Here is a 19,591-nt window from a genome sequence, read left to right as displayed (position 1 = left end):
TGGGTAGAGAATAGTAGGTAGTCTCTCTGGAAGGTCTTAGCTTCTGTTGATTGACATAGGCAATAGGGTAGGGGCGGACCCTGGCCAGGTGGAGCTTGTGGGCAGATGCAACCTCTCTGGCGACGAATAATTCCACTGCTGCTTTGTATGGTGAAAACCTCCCCCCACCACGTGGGATGGGTAGAGAACATTGACCCACACCTGCCAGTAGCCTCTCCTGGACTAAAGATCCCAACCTGGTCTCAACGTCCTCACCCTCTCAGCACACACCTTTCCTGCACACATAATCCTGCCTTTCTCCATCAGTGCCTTATTCTACTAGGAAAAAAATCGTGCCGCTCAAAAAGGCCGATGCCAGGGAAATCGAGGAGACAGTGCCATTTTCCAAATTTTTGATGTCTACCTATCCCCGCCTGCGGTGGAATGCTGCGTATGTGGCCGGGCCCCGAAGGCAGGGCCAAAATCCTGGCAGCCTGGGCCCCAGCAGTCCAACGCTTTATGGACTTTGTGACACGGATCACCTGTTTGCCACGTACAGGAGGAATACTTGGCCCTTCACTGGCTCGCCATTCAACTCCATGACGTCCACTACTGGCCCTGGCCTTTGCTTTGGCCAGTGCACCATTGAAAGTGTGCTCCACAGCAATGTTTCTCCACCCATCACTATCATTCTACCACCAGGGGATATGTGAGTGTGGAAGTCACCATTTGTCACTGGCAGCAGTGTCGGAAGTCACTAGACTTCCACGTATCCGCTGACCTAGGCTGCCTTCTGCCCCAGGCAAGGTCCCGAATCCTTTATCCCAGATGCTGACACCTACAGACTACAGAACATAGAAGATAGAACATAGATGAAAATAGAATACGGACAAATATGGAATATAGGGAATAGCATATACACTATTGAAGAGTATAGAATAGAGAAAGTCGAAGAATATAGATAACAAAATATAGAGGAATATAGAATGTAGAATGGAGAGTATTAGATTGTAGAAGATGGAGATTAAAAGGTAGAATATACAATAAAAAATATAGAATATAGAAAAAGATAGAATTCAGAAAAATTTAGCATACAAAAGGTAGAACACAGAAAAAATGGTATATAGAATGTAGAACATAGAATATGGAATAGAGAATAAAGAATATTGAAAAATTTAAAACGTAGAATGTAGAATATAGAATTAGAATTTAAAATATAGAATATAGCAGATAGAATATAGATTATAATAGATTATAGAATGTAGAATAAGAATTTAGAAGATTATGAAATGCAGAACATAGAAGAATATAAAATATAAAATGCAGAATGTAGGATATGTCATATAGAATGTAGAATTCAGAAGAATATAGTATATAAAAAATATAGAATATAGAACATCAAATATTTAATATGGAATACAGAGTATGGAACACAGAACATAGAAAATTATAGAATAGAGTATGTACAATGTAGAATACAGAATATAAAATATAGAATAAAGACCATAGAATATAGACTATTATAGAATAGAGAAGATTCTGGAATATAAAATGTAGAAGTAAATATAGAATAAACAAGATGGAATATAAGAGAATGTAGAATATAGTATACAGAATATGGAATATAGAATACAGAAAATTATAAAAATATAGAATATAGAAAACAACATTGAATATAGAATACAGACAATGGAATATTGTAAAATATAGAATTTGGAATATAGAATGTAGAATATAGAATCAAAAATACATAATATAGAGAATATACATTATAGAATAAAGAAGATTATGGAATATAGAATGTAGAATGTAATATACAGAATATACAATATAGAAGAATATATGAGACAGACTGTTGAAGAATAAAAAATAATAATAAAGAGTATAAAATGTAGAATGTAGACTACAGAAAATTATATAGAAAAAGAACATTGAATATAGAACACAGAGTATGGAATATAAAATATAGAATATATAGAGTACAGAAGAATATAGAACATAGAATATAGAATGTAGAATACAAAATATAGAATATAAAATAAAGTATAAAGAATACAGAATATAGAATATAGAAGAAAATGGAATATAGAATGTAAAATACAGAATATACAGTATAGAAGAATATAGAATACAAGATAGAAGAATATAGAATATAGAAGGAAGAATGTAAAATATGGAATATAGAATACAGAAAAATATAGAATATAGAAGAATATGGAAGAACATGGAATTTAGAATATAGAATACAGAACATAGAATATGGAAGAATTTAAAATATAGAATGCAGAATGTAGAATATAGAATATGGAATACGAAATACGCAATATAGAATATAGAAGAATATTGTATGTAGAAAAATATACAATATAGAACATCTTTTTTTAATATAGAATACAGAGTATGAAATATAGAATATACAAAAATATAGACTATAGAAAAACATAGAACATAGATTATAGAATATAGAGAATTTAAAATAAAGAATATAGAATATGGAACATAGAACACTGAAGATAGAAGATAGAATACAGAATATAAAAGAACTTTGAAAACAGAAGAATATAGCGTATAGAGGATTTGGAATAAGGAAGAATATAGAATATACATTATAGAAGATTATAGCATAAAGAATACAGAATACAGAAGAAAATAGAATATAAATTTAGAATATAGAATACAGGAGAATATAAAATGTAGAATGTAGAATACACAATAGAGAATGCAAAATATAGAACGAAGAATTTAGGAGAATATAGATTGTAGAATATAGAAGATTATAAATTATACAATATAAAATATTATGGAATATAGAATGTAGAATGTAAAATATAGAATATAGGAGAGTATAGAATATGGAATATAGTAGAATATAGAATGTTGAATACAGTATAAAGCATATGGAATACAGAATACACAAATATATAAAAAAAACTTTTTTAATAGCATGGTAAAAATATGGAAAATAGAAGATTGAATATAGAACATAGAATATAGAAAAATCTAGAATCTAGAAGAATACAGAATGTAGAATATAGAAGATTTTAGAATATAGAATTACAATATACAATATGGAGTATAGAATACAGAAGAATATAGTATAGAGAAAAATGTAGAATAAAGAACATAGAACATCGAATATAGAATGGAGAATATGGAACATAGGATATAGGAAAATCAAAAATATAGAAGACCATAGAATTTAGAATGTGGAATACAGAATACAGAAGAATATAGAACATAGAACACATAAAACAGAAGATGGAATACTAAATATAAAAGAACATAGAATATACAAGAATATATAGAGTATGGAAGAATATAGATTATAGAATATACATTACAGAAGAATATAGAATAATATAGAACACAGAATGTAGAAGAATAAAGAATATAAATATAGAATATAGAAGAATATAGAATACAGAATATGGAAAAATAGAGAATATATAAGAATATCAATACAGTACACAGAAGAATGTAGAATATACATTATAGAAGAATATAGACAATAGGAAACTATACAATACAGAATATAGAAGAATATAGCATATAGAAGAACATAGAATATAGAATTTGTTATATAGAATGTAGAATACAGAATATAGAATATAAAATATAGAATAAAGACTACAGACTATAGCAGAATACAGATTATAGAATATAGAAGATCATGGAACATAGATTGTAGAATGTAAAATATAGAATAGAGAATGTAGAATATAGCATATAGAATATGGAGTATGGAACATAGAATATGCCATACAGAAAAATATAGAATATAGAACATAGAACTTTGAATACACAATATAGAATACAGAGAATGAAATACAGAACTTTGAATATGGAAAAATATAGAAATAGGATATAAAGGAATATGGAATATAGAAGAATATAGAACTAAGAATGTAGAATATAGAATACAGAAGAATTCAGAATGTAGAATATGGAATAAGGCATATAAAATATAAAGGCATATAGTATATAGAAGAGCATAGAATATACAATACAATACAGAATATAAAAGAAAAAAGAAGATAGAATACAGAGTAAAGAAGAATATAGAGTATAGGAGAATATAGAATATACATTATGGAATACAGAATATTGAAGAATATAGAACACAGAATATAGAAGAATATAAAAAATTTTATATAGAAGATAGAAAATAGAATATAGACTATAGAATATGGCATATAGAATATAGAAGAATATAGAATGTAGACTATAGAATATGGAATACAGAATATAGAAGAATATAATATATAGTAGAATATAAAAAAAATATAGAATATAAAATATAGAACATAGAATATCAAATACAGAGTATGGAATATAGAATATAGAAGAGTATAGAATATAGACGAACATAGAATTTAGAATGTAGAATATAGAAGAATTTAGAATAGTGTTGCATGTAGAATATGGAATATGGAATAAATAATATAGAATATGGAAGAATATGATATATAGAAGAATATAGAAGATAGAATACAGAATATAAAAGAATATAGATTACAGGAGAAGGTAGAACACAGAATACAGAAGAATATAGAATATCAAAGAATATAGAACGTAGAACATAGAATATATGCCAGAATATAGAATACACAAGACAGAAGATAGAACATAGAAGAATATAGAATATTGATGAATACAGTATATTGACTATAGAATACAGGATATAAAAAAACAGGATATAGGACATACAGTATAGAAGAATACAGGATGTAGAAGGTAGAATATAGATTAAAGAATGTAGAATGTAGAGTGTAGAGCATAGAATATGGAATATAGAATATACAAGAATACAGAATATAGAGTTTAGAATGTATAGTACAGAATATAGAATATACAATTCAGAATAGAGAATAGAGAAAAATAGAGTATAGAAAAATTTAGAATATAGAAAGTAGAATATAGAATAATACAGAATATAGAATGTAGAATATAGAATACAGAACACAGAATATAAACAAGAGAAGAATAAAGAATATAGAAGAATTCAGAATATAGAATGCAGACTATAGACTATACAATACAGAATACAGAATGTAGTATATGGAATAAAGAATATAAAATAAAGAAGAATATAGTATATAGAAAATATAGACTATTGACAAATATGAAATATAGAATATAATATATAAAATGTGAAACAGAAGAATATAGAATACAGAATATGGAATGTAGAGGTATATAGATTATACAATAAAGAAGCATATAGAGTATAGATACAGAACATAGAAGAGAGAATATAGAATTCCGAAGAATATAGATTATAGAATATAGAAGTATATAGAATATACAAAATTTAGAATATAGAATGTAGAGTGAGAATATAGAATATAGAAAACATTAGAATGTAGAATATAGCATATAGAAGAATAAAGATTATAGAATATAAAATATAGAATGACAAAGCAGAATATAGAGTACAGAATATAGAAAATAGAATGTAGAATATAGAATATAGACAAATATAGAACATAGACGAATATAGAATTTAGAATGTAGAACAAAGAATATAGAATATAGAAGAATATAAAATATACAAGAATGCAGAATGTAGAATACAGAATATAGAAGAATGTAGAATATAAAATATGGAATATGCAATACAGAATACAGAATGTAGAATATAGAATTTGGAAGATAAGATATAGATTATAGAAGAATATAGTATAGAGAAGGATATAGAATATGGACGAATATAAAATATAGAACAATATAGAATAGAGAATGTACATTATAAAAGAATATACAATACAGAAGAATACAGAATATAGAAGATAATAGAACGTAGAATATAGAATAAAGATGACAGAACATGGAAGATAGATTATAGAAGAATACAGAACAGTGATGAATATGGTATATATAATATAGGATATGGAATACACTATACAGAATAAAGAATATAGAATGTAGAATACAGATTATAGAATACAGAAGAATATAGAACATAGAATGTAGTATGGAGAATGTAGAATATAGAAGAAAATAGGATATAGAGTTTAGAATGTAGAATATAAAATAAAGAATATAGAATTCAGAATACAGAATATACAGGAATATAGAATACAGAAAAATTTAGAATATAGAATTAGAATATGAATATACAATATAGAAGAATACAGAATATAATATGTACAACATAGAAAATAGAATAAGGTATTTAGAATATAGAATATTGAATATAGAAGGATATAGATTATAGAACACAGAAGAATATAGAAAGTAGAATATAGAAGAATATAGAATATGGTATATAGAAGAATATAGAATACAGAATATGGACTAAGGAATATAGAATATTGAACTAAGTACATAGAAGAATATGGAATACAGAATATTGACGAATATTGAATATAGAAGAATATAGATTTTAGAACACAGAAGAATCTACAGTATAGAGAACCGAATATAGAATGTAGAATTTAGAACACAGAAGATGGAGTATAGAAGAATATAGAATATTGACAAAAATGGAATATAGACTATGGAATACAGATTGCAGAAGAATGTCTTATATACAAAAATATAGAATATCAATAAAAATGGAATATAGAATATAATATTTAAAATGTACAACATAGAAGAATGTAGAATGTTGTATATACTATATAGCATATACAACACAGAACATAGACTGTAGAAGTACATAGATTATAGCATATAGAAGTATATAGAAAATAGAATTTAGAATAGAGAATAGAGAAGAATATAGATTTTAGAATATAGAAGAATAAAGAATGTAAAATATAGGATACAGAATATAGATTATAGAAGAATACAGAATATAGAAAAATTTAGAATATAGAATGTAGAGTGGAGAATATAGAAGAATCTAATAGAATGTAGAATATAGAAAACAGAAAAATTTAGAATGTAAAATGCAGTATATAGTATATACAATATAGAATAAAGAATACAGAACAGAATGTGGATTATAGAATATAGAGTACAGAACATAGAATACAGATCACAGAAGAAAGAAAACAAAAAATATAGAATATAGAACATTGATGAAAATAGAATATACAATATACAAGAATATAGAACATAGAGTTTAGAAGTATATAGATTATAGAGTATCAAGGAATATAGAATATTGAATGCACAATGAAGAATATAGAAAAATATAGATTATAGAATACAGAAGGATATAGAATGTAGAATATACAATATAGAAGAATATAGAATACAGAATGTAGAATATAGGATATAGAATGCAGAGTATGGAACATACAATATAGACTATAGAAGAATATGGAATATAAGATATAAAATATTGAAAATAGAAGAATACAGAATATAGAATGTAGAAGAATATAGCTTCTAGAATATAGAATGTAGATTATACAATATAGAATACAGAATATAGAAGAATATAGAACATAGAAGAATATAGTATATAGAAGAATATAGAATATACAATTAGAACATAGAAGATAGAATATAGAAGAACAGAATATAGAATGTGGAATATAGAACATAGAATATAGGATATAGAATATAGAAGAGTATAGATTATAAATTACAGAAGAATATAGACAATAATATAGAAGAATAGAGAAAAATAAAGAAAATAGAAGAATATAGAATGTAGACTGTTGAATATAAAATATAGTAAAAAAAGTATATAGAATACAGAATCATACAGATTATACAATATAGAATCATGGAATATAGAGAACAGAACATAGAATACAGATTATAGAATCTAGAACACAAAAGATAAAAGATAGAATATAGAAGAACATAGAATATAGGATATTCATGAAAATGGAAATACAATATAAGATATAAAATAATCAGTATAGAAGAATATAAAATATACAATGTAGAAGTAGATTATAAAATATAGAATGTAGAGTATAGAATATAGAAGAATATAGATTGAGGAATGTAGAATATAGAATAGAGAAGAATATAGATTACAGAATATAGAAGTATATAGAATGTAGAGTATAGAATATAGAATACAGTTTATGGAATATGAACTATAGAATGTAGAAGAATATAGTATACAGAAGAATATAGAATACGGAATTATGACATATATGGAATACAGAATAACATATATAAAATGTACAATATAGAATACAGAACACAGAATACAGAATGCAGAAGTACATAGATTATAGAATATAGAAGAATTTAGAATATGGAATGTAGAATAGAGAATGCAGAAGAATATACATTATAGAATATAAGAGAATACAGAATATAGAGTATAGAATGTAGAACACAGAACACAGAATATAGCCTATAGAAGAATATAGAATATAGAAAAATTTTGAATATATAATGTTGAGTGTACAATATAGAGTATAGAATACAGAATATAGAATGCATAATGTGGAATATACAATATAGAATAATATAGTGTAGAAAAGAGAATATAGAATGTAGAATATAAGAATATAGAATATCAAAGAATATAGAATATACACTGTAGCATATAGAATATACAACAATATAGATTAAATAATATCAAAAATATAGAATGTAAACTATAGAAGAATATAGAATACAGAATATGGGATATAGAATATTGAAGAATATAGAACAGAACACAGAAGACAGAATACAGAATATAAAAGAAAATAGAATATAGAATAATGTAGAAAATGAAATCTAGAATATAGAAGGATATAGAATATAGAGAAATATAGAATACAGAAGAATATAGTGTATAGAATATAGAAAAATATAGAATATAGAAGAATACAAAATATAGAATAGAGAAAATAGAAGAATATAGAATATAAAATATAGAAGAATATGGAATGTAGAATATACATTATACAAGATTATAGTATACAGAATGTAGAAGAATGTAGACTGTGGAATATAGAACCCAGAAAACAGAAGAATATAGAATGTAGGATCAAGAATCTAGAAACTAGAATATAGAATATAGCATATAGTTGAATATAGAACATAGAATATAGAATATAGAAGAGTATAAAATATAGAATTTACAAAGCAGAATGTGGAATATAGAATACAAAATATAGAAGAAGATACAGAAGAAATTAGAATGTAGAATGTACAATATACAAATTAGAGAAATATTAGATTATAGAATATGGAAGAATACAAAATATAGAACACAGATTATAGAAAAATATAGCATATAGAAGAATACAGAATGTAGAATATAGAATACAGAAGAATATATTATACAGAAGAATATAGAATATAAAAGAATATAGGTATTGAATATAGAAGAATATAGAATTATATAGAATATGGAATATAGAGTATAGAATGTAGATGTGTATAGAATGTAGAATAATATAGAATACTGAATATACAGGAATATACAGTATAGAAAATTATAGAATATAAAAGAATATGGAAGATATATTATAGAAGAATTTAGAATACAGAAGAATATACAATACAGAATGTAGAAGAATATAGCATATAAAATATAGAATATAGAATGTGGAATATAGCATATAGAGGAATATGGAATACAGACTGCAGAATGTAGAAGATAGAATGTAGAAGAATATGGTATATAGAATATATGATATAGAAGAATATAGATTATAAGATTATTGAAGAATATACAAGGTAGATTATAGAATATAAAAGAATATAGATTATAGAACACAGAATATAGAGTTTACAATGTAGAATATAGAATAAAGAATATAAAATACAAAAAGTAGAATATGCAATATAGAAGAACATAGACTAGAATGTAGAATGTGGAACACAGAACATAGAATACAGAATAGAGAAGAATAAAGAATACAGAAGAATTTAGAATATATAATAAGGCTGTAGAATATAGATTATAGAATATAAAAGAGCATTGAATATAGAGCACAGAACACACAATATAGAATACAGAACATAGAAGTTAGAAGATAGAATATAGGATATTCACGAAAATGGAATATAGAAAACAATATAAGTCATAAAATATACAATATAGAGGAATATAAAGAATAAAGAATATAGAATGTAGAATATAAAATATACATTATAGAACACAGAATTTAAAAGTATATAGGTTATAATAGAATACAGAAGAATGTAAAATATAGAGCATAGAATATAGAGGAATACAGATAATAGAAAAGAGAATATAGAATATTAAATGTGGTAGACTATAGAATATGGAATATACAATATAGTATATAGAAGAATATGGAATATTGACAAATATAGAATTTAAGATATAAAATATACAATTTAGAAGAATAAAAAATAAAATACAGAATACAGACTGTAGAAGTATATAGGTTATAGAATATAGAAGAATATAGAGTATACAACATAGAATGTAGAATAAGGAATATAGAATATAGAATATAGAAGAATATGGAATACAGTTTATGGAATACAGAATATACAAGAATATAGTATATAAAAGAATATAGAACACAGGACATAAAACAGAATATTGATTATAAAGTTTAGAATGTAGAATATAGACGAATAAAAAATACAGAAGAATATAGAATAGAGTATAGAAGAAAATAGATTATAGGATATACAAAATAGATGTAGAATGTGGAATATAGAATACAGAATATAGAAGTACAGAGAATATAGCAGAATATGGAATATAGAAGAACATAGAATAGAGGAGAATATAGAAGACAATAGAATACAGGACACAAAAGAATATAGAAAATAGAAGAAAATATAATATCAAATATAGAAGAATATAGAAGACAATAGAAGATAGTAGATAGAAGACAGAAGATGATAGGAGATAGAAGATTGAACATAGAACGCAGCACGAAGAATATCAAATATAGAATATAGAAGAATATAGACTATACAGCACAGAATATTTAATATAGAATATAGAAGAATATTAAATACAGAATTTAGAATGTAGAATATCAAAGAATATAGAGTTCAGAATATAGAAGATAGAATATAGAAGAATATAGAATATTGAAGAATATGGAATATAGAATGTAGGATACAGAATATAGAAGAATATATAATAATATAGAATATAGAGTGTAGAACATAGAATATAGAAGAATGTAAAATATAGAATGCAGAATATGAATAAAGAATACAGTATATAGAATAATATAGAACAAAGGAGAACACAGAACATAAAATATAGACTATAGAAGAATATAGATTATAGCATACAGAAGAATATAGAATGTAGAAAGTGAAATACAGAATATAGAAAATAGAAGAATATAGAATATATAACATAGAATATAGAATATAAAATGTAGACTATAGAATATGGAATATAGATTTTAGTATATAGAAGAATACAGAATAAAGAATGTAGAATGTAGAGTATAGAATATAGAAGAATATAGAATACAGAAGAATATGGAATAAAGAATATGGAATATAGATATAGAAGAATATAATACATAGAAGAATATAGAACATACAACATAGAATATTGAATATAGAATATGGAATGTGGGATATAGAATAAAGAATATAGAGGTATATAGAATATAGAAGAATATAGGATATAGATATAGAAGAGTATAGAATATAGGAGGATATAGATTATACAAGAATATGGAATATAGAATAATATAGGATATACGATATAGAATAAGGCAGAATATAGAATATAGAAGAAGAATGTAGAATATTGAAGAATATAGAATTTAGAATGTAGAATATAGACTATAGTATTTAGAATGTAGAATATCGAATATAGAAGACTACAGAATGTGAAATGAAAAATATAGAATGTAGAATATAGAAGAATATAGATTATAGCATATAGAGGAATATAGAATATGGCATGTAGAGTGTGGAATATAGTGTATACAATGTGGTAGAATATAAAATATAAAAAATGGAAGTGTATAGAATAGAGAATGCACAATATTGAATATAGAATACGGAATATAGAATATATAAAATAGAACAGTATAGTTTGTAAAATATGGAATATAGAGTACAGCATATAGAATAAAGAACATAGGGAATAGAAGATAGAATACAGAAGAGTACAGAATATAGAATATTGATGAATATAGAATATAAGACATAAAATGTACAATATAGAAGAATATAGAATACAAAATATAGAATATAGAAGTATAAAGATTATAGAATATAGATAAATATAGAATGTAGATTATAGAATATAAAATATAGAATGTAGAAAATAGAATATGGAGTATAGAATACGGAACATAGAAGAACATAGTATTTAGAAGACTATAGAATATTGATGGATATGGCAAAAAGAATATAAGAAATAAAATATACAATATAGAAGAATATAGAATACAGGATGTACAAGTATATAGATTATAGAAAATAGAATATAGAATGCAGAATGTAGAATATAGAATACAGTACATAGAATAGAGAATGTAGCAGAATATAGATTACAGAATATAGAAAGTAAATGTAGAATATAGAATATAGAAGAATGCAGAATATAGAATAGAGAAGAATATGGTATACAGAAGAATATAGAGTATAGAACAGCAAACATAGAATATTGAATATAGAATGTAGAATATAGAAGAATTAAGAATAGAGAAGAATATAGACTAAAGAATATAGCATGTTGAATGTAGAATGTAGAATACAGAGTATAGAATATAAAATTTAGTATATACAATATAGAAATAGAAGAATATAGAATGTAGAATGTGAAACGTAGAATATAGAATATGGAAAAATATAGAAAAAAGAAGAATATTGAATATAGAACGTAGAATGTAGAATACAGAATATGGAATATGGAATACAGAACATAGAACATAGAAGCATACAGCATTTGGAAGACTATAGAATACAGAATATAGGACATAGAATATAGAGTACAAAATATAGAATATAGCATATAGAAGAACATAGAATATAGAATGTAGAATATAGAGTAGAGAATATAGACTATAAAAGACAAAATATAGAAGATAGAATATAGAATAAGGAATATTGAAGAATATTGAATATAGAATATAGGATTTGGAATATAGAGTATAGAATATAGAAGAATATAGAATCTAGACTAGAGAATATAGAAGATAGAATACAGAAGAATAAAGAATATTGACAATTATGGTATATACAATATAGAATAAAGGATATAGGATATACAATATCGATTATAGATTATTGAGGAATGTAGAATATAGAATATAGAGTTTACAGTGTAGAATATAGAACAAAGAATATAGAATACACAATATAGAATAAAGAAAATTTTAAATTATAGAATGTAGAATATAGAGCCATATACAATATAGAACGTAGAATATACAGAATATAGAGAAGAATAAGGAATATAGAAGTATTTAGAATACAGAATGTAGACAGTAGAATATAGAATACAGAATATGAAATAGAGTATAGAACGTAGAATATAGATTATAGAATATAGAAGAATATGGAATATAGAGAACAGAATATAGCACATAAAATAAAGAATATAGAACATAGAAGATAGACTATAGAAGGATATAGAATACAGAATACAGGATATTGACAAAAATGGAAAATATAGAATATAAGATATAAAATATACAATATAGAAGATTATAGAATATAGAATGTAGAAGTATATAGATTATAGAATATAGAAGATATAGAATGTGGAATATAATATATAGAAGAATACAGAATAAGAAGAATATAGAATGTAGAATATAGAAGAATATAGAATATTGATGAATATGTAATATAGAAGAATATAGAATATACAGGACAGAATATAGAAGAATATAGGATAGAAAATATGGAATATAGAATATAGAAGAATATAGAATATTGATGAATATGGAATGTAGACTATGATATATAAAATGTACAATATAAAAGAATATAGAATATACAAAACAGAATATAGAGTGTAGAAGAATATAGATTATAGAATATAGAAGAATATTGAATATAGAATTTAGAATGCAGAATATAGAATATGGAACATAGGATAGAGAATATAAATTATAGAATATAGAATGTAGAATATAGAATATAGAAAAATATGGACTATAGGAAAATTTAGAATATAGAATGTAGAGTGGAGAACATAGGATATACAATACAGAACATACAAGAAAATAGAATATAGAATGTAGAATATAGAATATAAAAGAGAGAAGTTAAAGAATATAGAAATATTTAGAATACATAATGTAGACTGTAGAATATAGAAGAATATAGATTATAGAATATAGAAGAGTATAGAATATAGAGAAGAGAATGTAGAATATAGAACATAGAATATAGAAGAATATAGAATAGAGGATATTGAGGAAAATGGAATATAGACTATAAGACATAAAATATACAATACAGAAGAATATAGAATAAAGAACATAGAATGTAGAATATAGATAATACAATACAGAACATAGAAGAGAGAATATAGAATGTAAAAGTATATAGATTACAGAATATAGAATACAGAATGTAGAATATAGATTATAGAACATAGAATACAGAAGAATATAGATTATAGAATATAGAAAGTAGAATACAGAAGTATATAGAATATAGTAGAATATAGAATGTTGAATATAGAATATAGAAGAATATAGTTTATAAAAGAATATAGAAAATAGAATATTGCTGAATATAGAGTATAAGACATAAAATATACGATGTAGAAGAATATAAGACATAAAACATACAATGTAGAAGAATATAGAAAACAGAACGTAGAAATATATAGATTATAGAATATAGAAGAATATGGAATATATACTGTAGAATGTAGAAGATACAATATAAAACACAGAATACAGAACATAGAATATGGAATATTGAAGAATATAGATTATAGAATATAGAATGTAGAAAAATATAGACTGTAGAATATAGATTACAGCATGTAATATAGAATACAGCATGTAGAAGAATACAGAATATAGAACATAGAAGATAGAATACTGAATATAGAAAATAGAATGTAGATTATAAAATATAGAAAAATATAGAAGATTATAGGATATAGAGTATAGAATGTAGAAGAATATAGAAGAGTATAGAATATGGAAAGTAGAATACAGAATGTAGAATATGGAATACAGAAGAATATAGAAGATAATAGAATATAGGACACAAAAGAATATAGAAAATAGAAGAAAATATAATATAGAGCATAGAATATACAATACAGAAGAAAATTGACAATAGAAGATAGATTGAAGATAGTAGATAGAAGAAAGCAGATGATAGAAGATAAAAGATTGAACATAGAACACAGGACATAGAATATCAAATATAGAATATAGAGTACAGAATATAGAATTTAGAATGTAGAATATAGAAGATAGAACACAGAATATAGAACATAGAATATTGAAGAATAAGGAATATAGGATATAAAATATACAAGAATATAGAATACAGAAGAATATAGAATATAGAAGAATATAGAGTGTAGAATGTAGAATATAGAGTACAGAATATAGAGGATAAAATACAGAATATAGAACATAGAATATAGAAGAAAATACAATACAGAAGAATAGAGTGTAGAATGTAGAATATAGAACATAGAAGAATATGAAATATAGAATATAGAAAATACAATTTAGAATATACAATATAGATAAATATAGAATAATACAGAATAAAAATAATATAGAGTATTGTTGTTAGGTGCTGTCAAGTCGCTTCCGACTCATAGAGACCTTATGCACAACAGAACAAAACACAGCCCGGCCCCGTGCCATCCTTATAACCGGTGTTGTGCTTGAGCACATTGTTGCAGCCACTGTGTCAATCCACCTCGCTGAGGGTCTTCCTCTTTTCCGCTGACCCTGTACTCTGCCAAGCATGACGTCCTTCTCCAGGGACTCATCCCTCCTGACAACATGCCCAAAGTATGTAAGATGCAGTCTCGCCATCCTTGCCTCTAAGGAGCATTCTGGCCGCACTTCTTCCAAGACAGATGTGTTCGTTCTTTTGGCAGTCCATGGTATATTCAATATTCTTCGCCAACACCACAATTCAAAGGTGTCAACTCTTCTTCGGTCTTCCGTATTCATTGTCCAGGTTTCACATGCATATGATGTGATTGAAAATACCATGGCTTGGGTCAGGCACACCTTAGTCTTCAGGGTGACATCTTTGCTCTTCAACACTTTGAAGAGGTCCTTTGCAGCAGATTTGCCCAGTGCAATGCATCTTTTAATTTCTTGACTGCTGCTTCCATGGCTGTTGATTGTGGATCCAAGTAAAATGAAATCCTTGACAACTTCAATCTTTTCTCCGTTTATCATGATGTTGCTCATTAGTCCAGTTGTGAGGATTTTTGTTTTCTCTATGTTGACATGCAGTCCATACTGAAGGCTGTGGTCTTCGATCTTCAAATATAGATTATAGCATATAGAAGAATATAAAATATAGAATGTAGAATATACACTATAGCATATAAAATAGAAGGTAGAATATAGAAAACAGATTACAGAATATAGAAGACTATAGAATATAGAAAATAGAAGAATATAGAATATATAATGTAGAATGTAGAATATAAAATATATAATAAAGACTAAAGAATATTGATTATAGAATACAGAAGAATACAGAATGTAGAATATGAAATATACAGTATAGAATAATGATGAATATAGAATATAGAAAAATATTGAAAGTAGAATATTTAATATGGAATATTTTTTTTATAGAATATAAAAGATAGGAAATATAATATATAGAATATAGAACATAGAATATTAAACATAGAATGTAGAATATAGAAGAATATAGAATACAGAAGAACATAGAAAATAGAATGTAGTATGTAGAATATGGAATAGAGAATATAGAGTACAAAATATAGAAGATAAAAGATAGAATATAGAAGAATACGAAATATAGGATATAGAATATAGAAGAATACAGAAGGATATAGAATATAGAAGGACATAAAATATAGAAGAATATAGGGAGAATGGGGGAGAAGCAGAGAGAGATTTCACAACACAAGCGGAGATGACAATGTGACCACAGAGGCAGAGATCGGATGATGCAGCCACAGCCATGGAATAGAGACAGCCACCAGAAGCTGGAAGAGGCAATGAACAGATTCTCCCCTGGAGCCTCTGAAGAGTGTGTGGTGTGGTTCTGCCGTGACAGCTTGATTAAGGCTCAGGTATTTTGGCTCTGACTTTGGATTTCTGGCCTCCTGAGCTGTGGAAGAATAAATTTCTGTTGTTTTAAGTCACTCAGTTTGTAGCAATTTGTTATAACAGACACAGAAAATGAATTAACTGACCAATAAAAGATGTGGTAATCTATGCATCATTATAGTATTGTAACCCGATGAGGGTGGGTCCTGCCCGGCACGACCCCTTGAGTCAAATGAGAGACACCAGGCCTTTGAAAAAGAGAAAACAGACTTTATTGCAAGCCGGTCAAGCAAGGAGCTCAGAGATTAAGTCTCAAATCAAGCTCCCTGAGGTTGGGGATTCTAGTGCAGTTGCAGGGCTTGTGATAGGGAACTTATGCATAATTCATGAAGTTTCTAAGAACTGGCAGACAATTTCAGGAAATGAACACATACAGGGGTGCAGTAGGGGGTGCAATATGGTGGCTGGGGGCATGTGGTTTTTAGGGGGGTATGAAACATGAAATTTATCTAAGGACAGCTTTGTGGCTTATTGCTCATGTCCAAATGGAGTGAGGGGAAGGTTGGTGGGTAGCGAAGCAAACTTGAGCAGAGAAGCAGTAAGATGGCCTTGAGCTGCTACACAGAATTTCTTATCAAAAGAGTGTGATGTGGCTCAGGTGTGATGGGAGGAAGGGGAACCGTTTAACCCTGTTGTTTACGGTATCAATAATATATATTTTTAATAATTTTTATCGTGCTTTAAGTGAAAGTTTACAAATCAAGTCAGTCTCTCACATATAAACTTATATACACCTTACTACATACTCCCATTTACTCTACCGCTAATGAACCAGCCCACTTCCTCCTGCCAGTCTCTCCTTTCATGACCGTTTTGCCAGTGTCTAACCCTCTCTACCTTCCCATCTCCCCTCTAGACAGGAGATGCCAACACAGTCTCAAGTGTCCACCTGATACAAGTAGCTCACTCCTCATCAGCATCTCTCTCCAACCCATTGTCCAGTCCAATCCATGTCTGAGGAGTTGGTTCCTGTCCTGGGCCAACAGAAGGTTTGGGGACCAGACTGCCGGGATTCTTCTAGCCTCAGTCAGACCATTAAGCCTGGTCTTTTTATGAGAATTTGGGGTCTGCATCCCACTGTTCTCTTGCTCCCTCAGGGGTTCTCTGTTGTGTTCTCTGTCAGGGCAGTCATCGGTTGTGGCCGGGCACCATCTAGTTAATAATATTTTTAATAAAATATCCAGACTTAAAAACTTAAGGAAGGAGAAGGGTCTTTCACATCTTAAAATACGGCAGATGTTATGGGTTGAATTGTGTCCACCAAAAATGTGTGTCAACTTGGCTAGACCATGATTCCCAGTATTGTATGATGGTCCACCATTTTGTCAAGTGATGTGATTTTCCTACACACTGTAAACCCTACCTCCATGATGTTAGTGAGGTAGGATTAGTGGCAGTTATGTTAATGAGGAAGGACTCAATCTACAAGACTGGGTTGTATTTTAAGTCAATCTCTTTTGAGATATAAAAGCAAGAAGCAAGCAGAGAGACAGGGGGACATCATACCACCAAGAAACAAGAGCCGGGAGAATAGAGTATCCTTTCGATTGGGGGTCCCTGTGCTTAGGATCTCTTGACTGGGGAATATTGATGACAAGGACTTTCCCCCAGAGCCAACAGAGGGAGAAGGCCTTCTCCTGGAGCTAGCACCCTGAATTCGGACTTCTAGCCTGCTATGCTGTGAGAGAAAAAATATCTCTATGTTAAAGCCATCCATCCACTTGTGGTACTTCTGTTATAGCAGCACTAGCTAGCTGAGACAGCAGGTATATTGAAAAATGTATCTCTGGCACAAAAAGCCTCAAATTGCTGAAAGAAATTAAAAATATACTTGTATTTTTGTATATTTGTGTGGGTACGTGTGTGTGTGTATAAGCTCTGGTGGGTTTATATATATATATACACCTATATATGAGCTCTGGTGGCACAGTGGTTAAGTGCTCTGATGCTAATCAAAAGGTAAGCAATTTGAACTCACCAGCCTATTCCACAGGAGAAAGGTGTGGCAGTCTGCTTCCATAAAGATTTAGAGCCTTAGAAAACCTATGGGGCAATTCAACTCTGTTCTATAAGGTCACTATGAGTTGGAATTGACTCGGGGCAACTGGTTTGATTTGGTTTTATATGTATATATATATGGTGTAAGATGAATGATTGAGCTACTGGAAAAGTAAGAGGCATCTGCACTATCTAGAAAGATATTGTGAATGAGTCCTGAAAAAGATCAATACAGGTAACAGACATGAAAAAGGTGTTGATATAGGTATTGGACTTGACTAGGACTCATACAATGGGGAAAGGAAGCCAAATTAAGTCCCATGCACAGTGGTTAGTTATTGCACGTGCAGAGATATCAAGCTGGGACCAGGAAAATTATTTTCTTAAAAAACCCAGTAAGAAAAAGCTACATCGAAGATAAATGAGGACCATGACTTCCTTTAACCATAGATGTCTGTGGAAGGGAAATAGAAAAGCTTTTCCTAAAA

Source organism: Loxodonta africana, unplaced genomic scaffold, assembly GCF_030014295.1.
Source record: "Loxodonta africana isolate mLoxAfr1 unplaced genomic scaffold, mLoxAfr1.hap2 scaffold_49, whole genome shotgun sequence".
In the NCBI taxonomy this organism is placed as follows: domain Eukaryota; kingdom Metazoa; phylum Chordata; class Mammalia; order Proboscidea; family Elephantidae; genus Loxodonta; species Loxodonta africana.
Note: the sequence above shows the minus strand (reverse complement) of the source record.